The sequence below is a fragment of the Rattus rattus genome, chromosome 5 (genome assembly GCF_011064425.1).
Source record: "Rattus rattus isolate New Zealand chromosome 5, Rrattus_CSIRO_v1, whole genome shotgun sequence".
Lineage (NCBI taxonomy): Eukaryota > Metazoa > Chordata > Mammalia > Rodentia > Muridae > Rattus > Rattus rattus.
The window spans coordinates 64,995,330-65,011,953 of record NC_046158.1 but is presented as its reverse complement, the minus strand read 5'-3'; the positions used below and the strand labels follow the sequence as shown (position 1 = coordinate 65,011,953).

The window sequence follows — 16,624 nt, the reverse complement described above, 5'->3', positions numbered from 1 at the left end:
GTGCTGGAATTAAAAGTTTGTTCAGCTATGCCTGGTGTAAAAGGATTTAAATAAGTTCTATTAGTTATTAGTAAGAAATTACCAGCTCATCAATAATCGAGGCAGAGTCCTATGGATTTCTCTAACCAGCTTAGCACAAATACAGGGAGGGGGGCAGTTACCCCTGTCTATTTTTCTGTACTCTAGACTGTCTACTTCCCAGCTGCACTCCCCAAATATCTGATGTTTGAGTGTTGCTCGGGTTATTCCTGCCCCATCAGTCTGTCCTCAGGAGGCATTTCACTCAGCTTCGTGCCCCTGGTCCAGTGTGTCTAATGGAGACCTCCTGTTCTCCCTCCTCCTCTTCACATCCTCCTCTCCCTCTTCCTCTTCCTCTTCCTCTTCCTCTTTCCTCCTCCTCCTCCTCCTTTTCTCTTCTCTTCTCTTCTCTTCTCTTCTCTTCTCTTCTCTTCTTTTCTCTCTCTCTCTCTTAAGAGTAACAAATGCACTTTTAATTGACTTCAGGTAAAAACTCCACTGGAGGAGGAGCAGTGATCAACTCTGGCCCTAATGTATCAGAGCCTTATCATCTACATTAGGAAAAAAACCAAGGCATTATGCCTTCACAGGCATTATGTCACGCATGTGACTGGTCACCAGATCTGGTCATTTATATTCTGTATTTCTTCTTTAGCTCTTCTACCTTTTCCACATAGGTCTTCATGGCACTTTCCTTGGAAGTCCCTTTCAGCTCCTTCCATGTGTCCCACTTGGCTTTGCCCTTGAGGTCCAACAGTCCCGGTTGATCTGTATTTACATCGCCCACAGTAGCTTGATGAAGTGACTGTCGATGAATGGCATCTCTTCATCAGTTGGCTGAGTCTTGAGACGCTTTACCTCCTCAGCAGCTTCATCAGATTCATCCTGAGACACACTGGCAAGCTCTGGAGCAAGCTCAAAAGAGGCAGCAATCAAGTTCTCTCCTTCCCTTTCTTGGTACTCCTGTGACTCCCTAGCCCAGTAACTGAGAACCTCTATTCTTCCCAGCAACGGGTCGTAGCCATTTTTATTTAACCAATGGCTTTAAATTTGGGAGCAAGGTTTATACAACAAAGACTGGTATGCCTGGGAATTCACTGTCTGGGGACAATTAGAACTTGGGGGTGGAGGGGTAGATTTAGCATTTGAATATGTAGCAACATGGGACAACCTCTAACAGCCTGGCTTACATTTTTATTGTTTTATATTTGTTTGTTAGTTTTTGAGGTAGAGGACTTCAATTACAGTTGTGTGCCATCCCGCCAGACTCAACAATTCCTGTCCTTTCCTCCTTCATTTTTCTTTCTTTCATGCTAATGAGAACTTGTTGGGGTGACCTTCTTTTACATTGTTCGAAGATAGGTCCCTGTATTTTCAATTGCTAATTCTGTACTGGCAGAGAAACCCAGTGTTGGCAGGATTTTGGTATTGTCATGTCCGTGGCCCATCGCCAGTTTACTCTATATAAATAAACGCCTGTCTTTCTTCGCCTGCCCAAAGGAAGGGCAGGCAATCCTTGCTGCCTAAGGCAACCCTAAGACACGGAGAGGGTGTCTTGCTGCTGACCGGTTCAGACTGAATATGGTTGTTGTCTGGTGAAGAGCTGATGGCCGAATCTGGGGCAGGAAGCGGGACTTAAATGCAGGGATACGGAGTGAGACCGGAAAGAGCAGAACAGAGAGAACAGAGTTGTATCGGGTAATGAGAACCATATGGGGGAGACGGGATGGAGAAAAAGTTAAAGGAGCTAGCTAAGAGACTGCCCAGCGTAAGGCCAACGGCTTTAAACTGTATAGAACTCTCCAGGTCTTATTTAAATTGCAAGCGGGTCCTCGTAAGCTCCGCAAAATCTAGTACATGGATGTGGGACACAAGACCCAAGGTTAGGGCGGTGAGCTCCGGACAGGAGACCCAGATCAAATGAGAGAACTCACGCACAGAAGTGGAAGTCAGCCTCGAGCTGCTGTGTGTGTGAGTGGTGGGTGGTGGATGGACCTGGTCTCTCACTTCAGATGGACAGACAGCTCACCTTTCCAGAGCCACAGTGCTCCTCTCTGGAGAAGGAAGCAGAGGCCCAGAGCCTGTCCTGATGCCTCAGATTCTTACCGTGAGCAAAGACAACAAACAGCCAAAAACCTCAGAATGGATAATGTATGCTCTGAGCGGGCACTACCTAGAGGACAAAGAAACTTAAATATGGAAATAAATATTAAAGTTTGGAACTGGTAAAAAGAGGAGGAATAGGTAGGAATGTTTAGGAAACATAGGTAGGAATGTTTTTAAAGCTTGCATAGACACTGAAAAAGAATAGGAAAGAAACTGAGTATAAGAAGTCATAGAGGGCTGGAGAGATGGCTCAGTGGTTAAGAGCACTGACTGCTCTTCCAAAGGTCCTGAGTTCAAATCCCAACAACCACATGGTGGCTCCCAACCATCTGTAATAGGATCTGATGCTTTTTCTGGTGTGTCTGAGGACAGCAACAGTGTACTCACAGCCATAAAATAAATAAATCTTAAAAAAAAAATAAGTCATAGAAAGAAAATTTAAGTTTAAATAATAAAATGAAGTCTCCAAAAGGAAGGTGAGAAGTAGTGAAAAGGGGAAATATTTTTTGTGCTAAAAAGAAAAAAGAAAACACTATGGCAGAGGGCATTTCGAACCTGTATAGTTTTGTTTTGGATCGATTTGCATTCTTCTACATGCTGACTTCCAGTTGAACCAGCACCATTTGTTGAAAATGCAATTTTTTTCCATTGGATGGTTTGAGCTCCTTTGTCAAAGATCAAGTGACCATAGGTGTGTGGGTTCATTTCTGAGTCTTCAATTTTATTACATTGATCTACTTACCTGTCTCTTTCCCAGTACCACATAGTATTTTATCACTATTGCTCTGTAATACAGCTTGAGGTCAGGGATGGTGATTCCCCAGAAGTCCTTTTATTGTTGAGGATAGTTTTCCTTATCCTGGGTTTTATGTTATTACAAATGAATTTACAAATTGCTCTTTCTAACTCTGTGAAGAATCGAGTTGGAATTTTGATGGGGATTGCATTGAATCTGTAGATTGCTTTTGGCAAGATGGCCATTTTTACTATATTAATCCTGCCGATCTATGAGCATGAGAGTTCTTTCTGTCTTCTAATATCTTCTTTGATTTCTTCCCTCAGAGACTTGAAGTTCTTGTCATATAGATCTTTCACTTGCTTGGTTAGAGTCACATCAATATATATTATATTATTTGTGGCTATTGTGAAGGGTGTCATTTCCCTAATTTTTTTCTCAGCCTGTTTATCATTTGAGTAGAGGAAGACTACTGATTTGTTTGAGTTAATTTTATATCCCACCACTTTGCTGAAGTTGTTTATCAAGTTTAGGAATTCTATGATGAAATTTCTGGGGTCACTTAAGTATACTATCATATCATCTGCAAGTAGCGATATTTTGACTTCTTCCTTTCCAATTTGTATTTCTTTGACCTCTTTTTGTTGTCTGATTGCTCTGGCTAGGACTTCAGGTACTATACTGAATAGGTAGGGAGAGAGTGGGCAGCCTTGTCTAGTCCCTGATTTTAATAGGATTGCTTCAAGTTTCTCTCCATTTAGTTTGATGTTGGCTACTGGTTTGCTGTATATTGCTTTTACTATGTTTAGGTATGGGACTTGAATTCCTATCTTTCCAAAACTTTTATCATGAAGGGGTATTGAATTTTGTCAAATGCTTTCTCAGCATCTAATGAGATAATCATGTAATTTTTTTCTTTGAGTTAGTTTATATAGTGGATTATGTTGATGAATTTCTGTATATTGAACCATCCCTGCATTCCTGGGATGAAGCCTACTTGATCATGATGGATGGTTGTTTTGATTTGTTCCTAGATTTGGTTTTTGAGAATTTTATTATTTTTACATCAATATTCATAAGGGAAATCAGTCTGAAGTTATCTCTTTTTTTGTAGGGTTTTGTGTGGTTTAGGTATAAGTATAATTGTGGAGTTTCCATCTATTATCCTTTGTAAGGCTGGATTTGTGTGAATATATTCTGTAAATTTGGTTTTGCCATGGAATATCTTGGTTTCTCCATCTATGTTGAGAGTTTTGCTGGATATAGTAGCCTGAGCTGGCATTTATGTTCTCTTAGTGTCTGTATGACATCTGTCCAGGTTCTTCTAGCTTTCATAGTCTCTGGTGAGAAGTCTGGTGTGATTCTGATAGGTCTGCCTTCATATGTTACTTGACCTTTTTCCTTTACTGTTGTTAATATTCTTTCTTTGTTTTGTGCATTTGGTGTTTTGACTATTATGTGATGGGAGGAATTTCTTCTCTGGTTCAATCTACTTGGAGTTCTGTAGGCTTCTTGTATGTTTATGGGCATCTCTTTCTTTAGGTTAGGGAAGTTTTCTTTTATGATTTTGTTGAAGATATTTACTGGTCCTTTAAGTTGGGAGTCTTCACTGTCTTCTATACCTATTATATCCTTAGGTTTGATCTTCTTATTGTGCCCTGGGTTTCCTGGATGTTTTGGGTTAGGAGTTTTTTTTTTTTTTTTTTTTTTTTTTTTTTTTTTGGAGCTGGGGACCAACCCAGGGCCTTATTTGCTAGGCAAGCGCTCTACCACTGAGCTAAATTCCCAACCCCGGGTTAGGAGTTTTTTGTGTTTTACATTATCTTTGATAGTTGCGTCAATGTTTTCTATGGTATCTTCTGCCCCTGAGATTCTCTCTTCTTTCTCTAGTATTCTGTTGGTGATGCTTTCATCTATGACTCCTGATCTCTTCCCTAGGTTTTCTATCTCCAGGGTTGTCTCTCTTTGTGATTTCTTTATTTTTTTCTTTTTCCATTTTTAGATTCTGGTTGGTTTTGTTCAATGCCTACACCTGTTTGGTCGTGTTTTCCTGCAATTCCTTAAGGGATTTTGTGTTTCCTCTTTAAGAGCTTCTACTTGTTTACCTGTGTTCTCCTGTATGTCCTTAAGTGAGTTATTTATGTCCTCCTTAAATTCCTCTATCATCATCATGAGATGTGTTTCAAATACTTTAGATTGGTACGGATTTCCATATGATGATAGAAATTTATTGTTGGGGGCTAGAGGGATGGCTCAGTGATTAAGAGCACTGACTGCTCTTCCAGAGGTCCTGAGTTCAAATCCCAGCAATCACATGGTGGCTCACAACCATTTGTAATGAGATCTGATGCCTTCTTCTGGTGTGTCTGAAGACAGCTACAGTGTACTTATATAGAATAAATAAATCTTTAAAAAAAGAAACTTATTGTTATATTTGTTGTAACATAGTGTATCTATGATTGAACTCTTGTTAAAGGTCTTTGTGCATATGCAACTCATTTAAAAACTTAATGTATTACAGTCCTCAATAGCTTTATGAGCGCTACAATTGCAAACTGTTAAGGATAATTAAGAAATGCAGTTTAGAAATCAGTCACTTGATATATTCAAATCTGTAGTCATGTTAGGTACTAGTTTAGTTAATTGCAGAAATAAATGTTATTTAGCCTTCTGGATTTATCTTCAAATTTATGTAGAAAGTAAATAGCTAGAAACAAGCAACATTTTAAATTTAGACCACTTTATATAGATAGGTGGTCCTCAAACACTTCAGAGATCTGCAGGATATGGCATTTAAGATGTTTTAATAACAAAAGGCTCTTCACGACAGAGCGACACATCAGCTCCTGGCAGCAGCCCTGATCTCCTCCAGCGAAGATGATGGGCACAGAACCTCCACCTAGAGCTTGCTTCAAATGTGGCAAAGCTGGGCGCTGGGCTATAAACTGTCCTTTACCTCGACTGCTGACAGCACACTGTCCAAACTGTGGGCAAGCAAGACACAGGAAGTTGATTGCCCCATTTTGCTGTGACAACTTAGGAGAACCCTTCAAAATTTCTGCTTCACAGAAAATTCCATCCAATTTAATAGCCTGGCAACCAAAGATGGATGCCCAGGGTTGGGGATTTAGCTCAGTGGTAGAGCGCTTGCCTAGCAAGTGCAAGGCCCTGGGTTCGGTCCCCAGCTCCGGAAAATAGAAAAGAAAAAAAAAAAGATGGATGCCCCATCGACATAGAGGACCTTGGGTGACTGTTGCAGAAGCCATCTTTATAGGTTCAGGAGCTGCTTACTCTGTACTTTCTCCTCATGCAGGTAAGATGTACTCTCAGGTCTCTGATGAGATTGAAGACTAGATAGTTAGAGCCTTGCATTTTCCTTGTACTCAAATTAAAAACAGAAAAGAGGTAAAAAGTTTATAAAGATTAAAGACATAAAAGCTTAAGTTGTTTAGCATCTAAGAAATTGTTTGAGGGTCTAAAAAGATGTCTTAAGGTTGGTAAATGCAAGTCATTTAGAGTATAGAAAACTTAAGTGGTGATAGGAAAGTGATTTAGGTTCAGAACTTTGGACTCACCGAGATAGGATATCTAGGGGAGTACTTTCTCCAAGGTTGCCAAATACAAATGCACTAGACACTGTGACTGTAATTCTTATCTGATAGTTCCCATATCTGTTCTTACTGTATATAGTTTATTGCTGTTAAATATAAGGTCATTTCTTGGATTAAAGGGAGAGATATTGGGGTAACTTTCCTTTACATTGTTTGAAGGTGTGTCCTTGAATTTTCTTTTTTTCTTTTTTTTCTTTTTTTTTTCTTTTTTTTCGGAGCTGGGGACCGAACCCAGGGCCTTGCGCTTCCTAGGCAAGCGCTCTACCACTGAGCTAAATCCCCAACCCTGTCCTTGAATTTTCTACTGTTAATTCTGTACTGGCAGATAACTAAGTGCTGGCAGAATTTTGGTATTGTCATTTCTGTGGCCCATAGCCGGTTTTCTATATTCAAATGCTTGTCCTTTCTCATCTGCCCAAAAGATGAAGGTCAGGCAACCTTTCCCAATGACAATCTTAAGAGATGGACCCAATGTTGTTTTGCTGTTGAGTGCTTCAGACTGAAATATGGTTGTTGTGTAATAAAGATCAGATAAAGGCCGGACGTGGGGCAGGAAGTATGGGAGCAGGTCTTCTGGGCAGGGAGGTGGAGGAAAACACGAAAGAGGGCAGAACAGACAGAGAATAGAGCTGTAAGCAGGTAGTGAGAACCAGGTGGGGAGATGGGGTAGTGGAAAAGTTAGGGTGAGTTTAGATGAGCTAACTATGAAACTGCCCCAGGATAAGGTCACGGCTTTCAACTATATAAAGGTCTATGTGTCTAATTCAAACTGCAAGCAAGTCTGTGAAAGCTTTGCAATAGGGACTGAAACCTACCTGTCTGTCATCTATCTATCTAGATATCTATCAGTCATCTATTTATCTACCTGTCATCTAGATATCTAGATATCTAGATATCTATCTATCTGTCACCTATCTATCTGTCATCCATCTATCTATCTATCTATCTATCTATCTATCTATCTATCTGTCACCTATCTATCTATCTATGTGGTAGGGCATAGACGACATCTTTCTTTCTTTCTTTTTTTAAATTTATTTATTATATGTGCACACTGTAGCTGTCTTCGGACACACCAGAAAGTGACATTGGATCCCATTACAGATGGCTGTGAGCCACCATGTGGTTGCTGGGAATTGAACTCAGGACCTCTGGAAGAGCAGTCAGTGCTCTTAACCTCTGAGCCATCCCTCCAGCCCAGACGACATCTTTCAGGAGTTGTTCTTTCATACTACTTGGGTCCTGGGGATAGAACTTGTTTGTCAGACTTCGATATGCCCTATCCGCTGAGCCATTTTGCTGGCACTCGACCAATCCTTTTAATAACAAATGTCCATAAAAGTAGTTGCGCAGTGGTAGACTGCGCGCCTGCTAAATGCAAAGCCTAAGTCTAGTTCCCTGTCCTAGAAAACAATCAGGAAAGGCTGCACTGTGCTGAACATGCGCAGACTTCTTAGAATCACTATTCCTTCACTCGCACAGGATGATAACTGCTCCTGTGGCCCTCTCCTTACATTGCATGTTATCAGTCATTTATAGGGGACTTCAAGTGTACAGGAAGTTTATAAGCAAGAACAATACTGTATTACTTGGACTTCTTTTTTTGCTCAATTTTTAAAGATTTATTACTGTATGGATATAAATATGCTGTCTTTATGCCTACCAGAAGAGGGCATCAGATCCCATTACAGATGGTTGTGAGCCACCATGTTATAGCCAGGAACTGAACTCAGGACCTCTGGAAGAGTAGCCAATGCTTTTAACTGCTGAGCCATCTCTCCGGCCCCTTATGTGGACGTTTAAAAAGTATGTTTATCTGAGACCTGAGTATCAGAGCCTCTGGAACCGGATACAGGCATTTGTGAACTGCCTGATGCAGGTGCTGGGAACTAAATTCAAGTCCTCTGTAAGAGCAGCAAGTCTTCTTCACCATGGAGTCATCTCTCTAGCACCTTATTTGGTCACACGTGTTGGGTTTTTGTTTTGTGCATTGGGAGTTGAACGCAGGGCAAGCCACATTCTAAACACATGCTCTAGCTGAGCCGTACCCCAGCATACAACATTACGTGTGTGTATTCACATATCTATACAAGTACACAGGCAAATGCTTGTGGAAAGCAGAGGTGAACATTAGATAGCTTCCTCAGTCACTCTCTACTTTTTTGAGACAGGGTCCCTCACTGAACCTGGAGCTCATTTATTCAACTAGACTGGATCTGCCTGTCTCTGGACCCCTCAGCACAGAGGTTACAGATGTGCACCACTTCATCTGGTTCTTTTTTTTTTTTTTTTTTTAATATATATATGTATTAACTGTCTTCAGACACGCCAGAAGAGGGCATCAGATCTCATTACAGATGGTTGTGAGCCACCATGTGGTTGCTGGGAATGAACTCAGGACCTCAGGAAGAGCAGTCAGTGCTCTTAACCACTGAGCCATCTCTCTAGCACCTTCATCTGGTTCTTCATCTGACCCATGTCCTCAAGTGTAACTTTAATTTTCTCAAGTCCTATTTTTTTTTCATTTCAGAGTTTTATTGTGTTGCACTGAAGGAACAGCGGGGCGGTTACACAGTTCTCTCATTCGTTTTTTGAAAATCTAAAGTACTTGCAAATTCTTAATACCTTGACCACTGGATTGGAACAGTAAGCATTAATATAACCGATTTCTTAGATAATAATGTCTTACAAATAAAAACCCATTTAGAATAGCTTTAAGTGCATTCTTTACAGGTAACTCGGCATGTGTATTAGCACTTAGGCTTAAGAATTACAGCAAGTGTATTACTCTGATGGAGTGAGGGAGATCCCTCTCATGTAATACATAGGGATAATATTCAAGTCGACAGGGAACGAGATCCCACTCTTCCTACGGCTGTGTCCATGTATAATCATCTACAGTGATAAGCAGGAAACCTACGATGCTTCCCACGCTTTCAGTTCACCAGAAGCACCTCATTATCTACGGCTAATTTATATTTAGATGGCATTTCAATAAAACCAAAATGAGCCCAACAAGTCCTCTAAACAAAGCTCCCGACAGACTGAGGGCGGCCGGTAATTAATGCAATCACTCGGAGGGTTATGGCTGGTCCTTAAGAGGGCAAGTTCAACCTGTCAACACCAGAGGTAATCATTTTATATCAATTTATACGTAATTCCATTTAAATTCTTTATCCAAGTAGAACATATGAAAACAGTCTTTCCACAAGCAAAAAATGTGGAAACATTTAAAAAATAAGAAGTCATTTTTTAGAGTAACTGATCAGATTCCATAGGCTACTCTTGGAAACAGGACCTTGCTGGATAGAATCCCTTCATTGGTGGTGTTTTGCATGCACTTAACTGGACCGGTTCTTCTGTGTGGTTCTAAGAGCTCACCAAAATATAGATCATGCCGTATAGGTAGTAAAAAAACCGCTAGAAGGTAAAAAGCTAGTTTGCACCATCCTTCCTTCTGACAGTAGGCTAGATGTCTGCATTCATGATGGTCGTCGGGTCATAGAGGCCAGGGCCGCTCATCACCGGTCTACTCATATACCTCCAAATATGGTATGCCAAAAGGGGCATATCGAGGCCCAGGGTAAGCCACTCTGCTGCACAGAGAAACATGACACAGAAGAAAGCATGGGTGAGGTACTCTGGAAGCACAAGAGGATTCAGGGTATTACACTGGTCTGTAGGGTTCTTGTAATCGGTCTTCAGCTCATCAAATGCTATGATGTGCCAGATGGCGAAGAAGATGAGCGCGGCGGTGAGCAGCAGCGCCAGCACAAAGCAGAAGGCCGCGAAAGTGAACGCCATGGCCAGGGAGGAGCTGCTGGGCGCGCCGGGGCCAGCGGAGAAAGGCGGCGCATGGCACTCTGGCTAAAACCATTCACTTCCCCCGGCCTCAGCCTCCACCTTCGCCCTCAAGTCCTATTTTTAATGATGACTCTGAACCGCTTTAACCTTCCTTGTAGCCCACAACTCACCAGGGGTAGTGAGAAAGAAAGGAAAAGGGAGTGGTGGTGGAAAGTGGACCTGTTTATAAAGGTTCTTTGGAACAACTCCCGTCTGTGTTGTCTAGAAATCGGCAGTCCAGTTCACAGTTTAGAAGCGGCAACTCAGTCCACTTCAAACACTTCACGGATGCACCAGCAGTCCAGTTCAGTAGCGTAGAGCAACAGCGGTGACACAACCTAGCAGAGACAGCCAGGCCTCAGCCTTGGCTTGAGTCAGCAGGAGAGACAAACAGGGACCCCAGGAGAAGTTCTCAGCTGTGCCTCTCTCAGGGAAGCGAAGATCAGCAAAGATGAGAGACCTGTGAGCACTGCACAGCTAGCCCTAGCAGCAAGCCAACCTCTGTCTCCATCCTCATCCTATTTATGTCCTCCAGACACCACGTATGCTCCATGTGCCTTGCCTCAGCACAAGCCTTGCCTCAGCATGCGCACCAAGGAGTCCCGACAAATGCAGCTCAACTATGTAATGTAAGTTGGACGGATACATGCGTGTCGTTAGCAAAGAATCCTTCATCACGTGTCCTTTCACGTGTTTGCTTTAGCAGAACATCCTCTCTCCTGTGTCTGCGTCAGCGAAACATTCCTTCACGAGTCCGCCTTAGCCTTTCACCCGTGTCAGGGAAACACCCCTTCGCCATCCAACGCAACTGACTCTCCAAAGAGCCCTTCAGTTTCCACTCACGCGTGCTTTAATGATGAGCACTTTACGGAGCCATCTCCCCGTAACATTTTATATAAAGGACTTGAGCACATTTGGATCTTGCCACTCACAGGGGTCTCTAAAATCAATCACCCATAGGAACTGAGAGACAGAGAAATGCAGAGAAATCGAGTCACTGGAACTTGCAATTTCAACAATTCCAACACATTCTCAAAGTGTGTGTGTGCTTTCCCCCTCCACGCCTTTTTTTTTTTTTACTTCCAGAGTCAAAATCCTGGTCTTAACATCGATTCTTCTTTTTATTTGTTCCGTGACATAATAATCTAGTCAAATATTTTTTGTTGTTCTGTTTTAGGTTTCTCTGCGTAGTCCTGGCTTTCCTGGAACACCCTCTATAGACCAGGCTGGCTTTAAACTCAGGGATCCAACCGCCTCTGCCTCCCAAGTGCTGGGGTTAAAGGTGGGAGCCACCACGCCCGACTAAAATGTCTCTCAGTCATCACCATCATGGAACACAAGCTCACCAAAGCAAGTTTAGAATGTGTCTGCATCTCCCTCCTACTCGGGCTGCCCAGCAGTACTGAGGAAGAGGGTGTCATACAGGGAGTAGGGGACTTGAAGCAAAGTGGGGGGATGTGACATCTGAGGGTGCCGGAGCACCTGAAGCAGAGGATAAGCTTCAGAGCGGCAAGCAGTGCATCCGAGGTGGCCCTGGCTCCCTGAAGGCAGGTTTTCCTGCAGCCATCTTGGCAGGATAGGACAGGCATAGAGAAGACAGATGGCTGGGATGGCTGGCTGAGCCAAAGTTGGGGAAGTACCAGATGGAGGTGGTAGGAAGACAGAGGGTGAGGACACTGGAGTGCTGGCAAGAGAATGGTTGACGTCAAGGCCATGGAGTTCAGGCTGGATGGGGAAGAAGTGAGGCCAAGAGCTGGAAGGGGAGTGAATAGAGCTTGGGAGAGCTTCCTTAAGTGACCTCTGGCCGATGAATACAACGCTCTAGGAATAGCCAGGTCGGGGTGTTCATGACCTGAGAGAGTCAAAGCTGGTGGGGACGATCTGCACTCAGAGCAACCAAAGAGACCTTGTCACACCAAGAACTGAAAAGACTGACCCAGGGAAACCCGTGCCGGCCTGGGCAGAAGAACACTTTCTATAGCACACTCATGCAATAGATGACCAGCAGCAGAGAGCAGCGTTCAAACGAGTGAGATATCATGGAGACCAAAGAATGTTCCACCTGCAGTCTCTTCACTTTAAAGATTTATTTTTTATTTTCATTTCATGTATGTGTAGTTTGCATGCATGCATGCAAGTATGTATGTATGTATGTATGTACCCATGTGTACAGATCCCAAAGAGCTGAAGTTACAGGTAATTGTGCGCTACCATATAGGTGCGGGGAATTGACCCCAGTCCTCTGGAAGAGCAGCGGGTGGGTGCTCTTAACCACTGAGACCTCTCTCCAGCCCCTGTAGTAACTTTGCTTTAAATCTCAGGAAGTCAACCCAGCCCAGTGACACAGACTTGCAATCCCAGAAATCAAAAGATGGAGGCAGGAGGATCAGGAGTTCAAAGTCATCCTCAGCCACATGATGAGTCAGTCTAGGCTACATAAGACCTTGTATCAAGCAAACAAACAATAACAACAATAACGAAAACAAACAAAACAAAAGCCTTAAGCGAAACCCAGAAGGGGGCAGGAGATGTACCAGAGTGGCTGTGGTGGTTTGAATGAGAATGGCCTCCATAGGCTTATGTATTTGGTTTGGTTCCCATATGTTGGTTCGTGTATTTGAATGTTTGATGCAGCTGTTTATGAAGGGTTAGGAGGCATGCCTTTGTTGGAGCATGTGTGTCCCTGGAGGTGGGCTTAGGGATTTCAAAATCCCACACCAGGCCCTGTCCTCACCTCTTGCCCCCTCAAGCCTGTAGATACGATGCAAGCTTTCAAGCACTGCTCCAGTGTAATGTCTGCGGTCTGCTGCCGTGCTTCCTGCAGCCATGGTCATAGACCCTCTGAACTGTAAGCGAGCCCCAGGTAAATTCTTTCTTTTATAAGCTACTTTGATTGTGGAGTCTCTTCATAGCAATAGAACAGAAATTAAAACAGTTGAGTATCCTTTGCCTAGCATGCATGAGGCCTAAGTTCAATCTCTAGCAGCAGATAAGTTCTGTTTGGCAATCCATGCCTTTAATCCCAGCAGAAGAGGCAGGAGGGTCTGAAGTTAAGGATGGGATAGAGAGGCGGCTTAACTGTTGAGTGCTTGCTTTGAAATTATAAGGACTAGAGTTCAGATCCCAGGGCCGGCAACTAGACAGGTATTCTGTCCACACCTGTGATTCCAGACCTGAGAAGGGTGGAGACATCACATTTGATGGGGCTATCGAGAAAATTCGAGCCTCACACTCAAGGAGAAGCCCCTCCTCAAAAGAAGAGGTTAGAAGCTGGTCACAGCAATGTACCTCTAGCCGTAGCTCCTGGGAGCCAGATGCTGGTGCTCTCTCTGAGTTCAAGGCCAGCTTGGTGTATATAGTGAGATCCTGTCTCCAACAAGCAAACAACCAAACCAAACCAAACCAAACCAACCAAACAAACAAACTCAACAACAAAACCCGGAAAAGGTGGAGGGCCTAGGGAGATAGCTCAGCTGTTAAACTTATTGCTTTTGCAGAGATCTGGGTTCAGTTATCACCACTCCACATAGTGGCTCACAACCATCTGTAACTCCAGTTTCAGGGGATCTGACGCCCTCTTCTGGATGTCCCTAGGTACTGCATGCATGAATGCACATACATGGGCAGAAAAAAATATTTATACAAATAAAACAAGTCTTTAAAAAAAAGAATAGGTAGCGAGTGGTAGAAGACACCCAGTGGTTCACCACGCCCTCGGCTTGGGTGGGCTGAAGACACCCAGTGGCCTGCCTGCCAGTGGGAGCCACGACAATGAGCAAGTGTGTGGTGAAGAGACGGAGAGGAGAGGAGCAGGGCGGCTTGAGCGTTATGGAGAGGAGGAACTGGAGATGCGAGGGTGGAGAGGGACAGCCTGCTGCGCGGAGTCTGCGCTGCCACCCGAGGCCACGGTGAAGTCCGAGCCCACGATCCTGCTGAGGGCCAGGTCTGGGTCTGTGGCCATGCAGCAGCAGGGGTCTGTGTCGATGTCTCTGGCTCATAACAAAGGCCATCTGGGACCATGTCGATGTCCAAGGGCTGGGCAGAGCTGGCCCCATCCATCTCTGGCTGAGGCACTTAGGAGATCCGGCCCTGCACCCCAATAGGATCATGGGTGACTCGGCTACCACTCATCTGCCATGATGGGCGGGAGGGAGGGAGAGAGAGAGAGAGAGAGAGAGAGAGAGAGAGAGAGAGAGAGAGAGAGAGAGAGAGAGAGAGAGAGAGAGAGGGAGAGAGCTGACCTGCCCTTGCCATCTGTGGCATCAGGTGGCCTAGCTGGACAGTGCTGGAGGACATAATGGAAGCCAGCTGCCACCCAGGCCAGTTCAGGGCTCTGAGTTGATCCTCCCCAACATCTACCCCATTTCTAAACTGCTGGATCACGTGAAGGGGCCGGTCCTGCAGACAGAAAGCTGCAGAAGCTCCATGACACAGGGCAACAGCAGGATGTCTGACAGGAGTCCTGGTGAGGATCCAGGATTGATGGTGTAGCAGAAGCAGAGGCCTCAAACCTCAAAACCGCAATGGCTCATTGCAACGAACATCTGCAAAGCAAAGATGTGTGGACAGAGGGCTATAGTGTGGGAGACACTGGGACACACCAAAGCACCCACAAGATTGTTTTGGTTTGATTTTTTTTGTACTTTATTATTTTTTTGTTTTGTTTTTTATTTTCTTTTGTGGGGTAAGTTGCAAGGGCCAAAGGCAGATAGATATAAAGGGATGGGGAGATGAGCGGGTTTGGGGTGCATGGTGTGAAATTCACAAAGAATCAATAAAAAAGCTTTTAAAATAATTCCTTCTTCATATGTTTCAGAGATCATAGTCACACCCCCACCCCATCATGTGTGCAAATACACTCTCACACACAGACACACAGAATAAATGCACACAAGTAAAAGCCATTGCACATGTGCGTGCATGTGCACACACACACACATACACACACACACACACACACACACACACACACACACACACACACACACACACACACGTTCTAGCCTGGAGACTTCAGATCCACGTGTTCTGACGTCCAAGCTGGGAATGCTTGAGCCACACTGCAAGATGTCCGACTGGCTTGTGTGTGCTGGTCTGTGTTTGCTAGGTAGCACGAGGCCAGAAACCGTGGTTAGGCGCTGCTGTATTTGTCACAGTTCTGATGTGAGTCAGTCATGGCTCCACACTCTCTTTCAGCTGATGGAATTAGTGGGGAAAACCCATCTTGGGTAGACAGGCACGGCGGTGAGAATATGAGCGGCCCTCATAGGTTCATGTGTTTGAATGCTTCAGGAGTGACATGAGAAGACATGGGCTTGTTGGAGTAGATGTGACCTTGCTGGAGGAAGAGTATCACTGGGGGTGGGCTTTGCAGTTTCAGAAACCCAAGCCAGGCCTATGGGCTTTTGCCCCTCTGTGGATTTACATATAGAACTCTCAGCTACTCTCCAGCACCATGGCTGCCTGCACGCTACCATGCTTCCTGCAATGATGGGAAAGGATTAAACCTCTGAACTGCAAGGCAGCCCCAGTTACCTGCTTTCAGTTGTAAGGTTTGCCATGGTCATGGAGTCTCTTCATAGCAATGGGACACTGACAGAAACAACATGTCAAAAGTGAACTGGATTTTTTTAGGGAATGTCACGAGTTCAACATCTTTTATCTGATATCAGATCTGAATCTAATCTCATGATCCGAAGCATTTTCTATTTTGTGCATTTTACGGACTTAGAATTTACACACACACACACACACACACACACACACACACACACACACACTGAAATATCTTCGGGATGGAACCCAAGTCTAAATATGAAATTCATTAGTGTCTCATGTATACTTTGTCCACAAAGCCAGAAGGGAATTTGACACATAATTTTCATCATAAAAATTGGTTTGGGGAGCTGGGGAGCAGAGGTTAAGAGCCCTGGCTGCTCTTTCAGAGGACCCAGGTTTGATTCCCGGCACAGGTAGTTCCCAACCATGTGCACCTCAGCTCCAGGGCATCTTTGGGCGGCTGCAGGCACCTGCGTGCACAGACATGTTTCTTCTGGTGGCCGGTCATCCCCAGACCACCATACTTGTACTCTAGTGTCTGGGCCGTTTCTTAGCCCTTTTTCTGAAGTCTTAGGCAATCTTTTATTTCACTACCCCTTCGAACCCCACCCTATCTCTCTCTGACAAGGTCTTGTAATCAAGGCTGGCCTGGAATTCCATATGTAGCTCAGGTTAGCCTGCAGTTCGTGGTTCTCTTATGTCCACCTCCTAATCCAGTGTTACAGGCATGTTGCATGACCTTTGGGTTGTC

General features: G+C 44.2%; 2 pseudogenes; both read right to left on the bottom strand.

The window, feature by feature from the left end:
- Positions 1–649: 649 nt before the first annotated feature.
- LOC116900865 lies at positions 650–1,466 on the bottom strand (annotated as a pseudogene).
- An 8,117-nt stretch (positions 1,467–9,583) lies between these two features.
- Positions 9,584–10,304, bottom strand: LOC116900334 (annotated as a pseudogene).
- Positions 10,305–16,624: the final 6,320 nt, after the last annotated feature.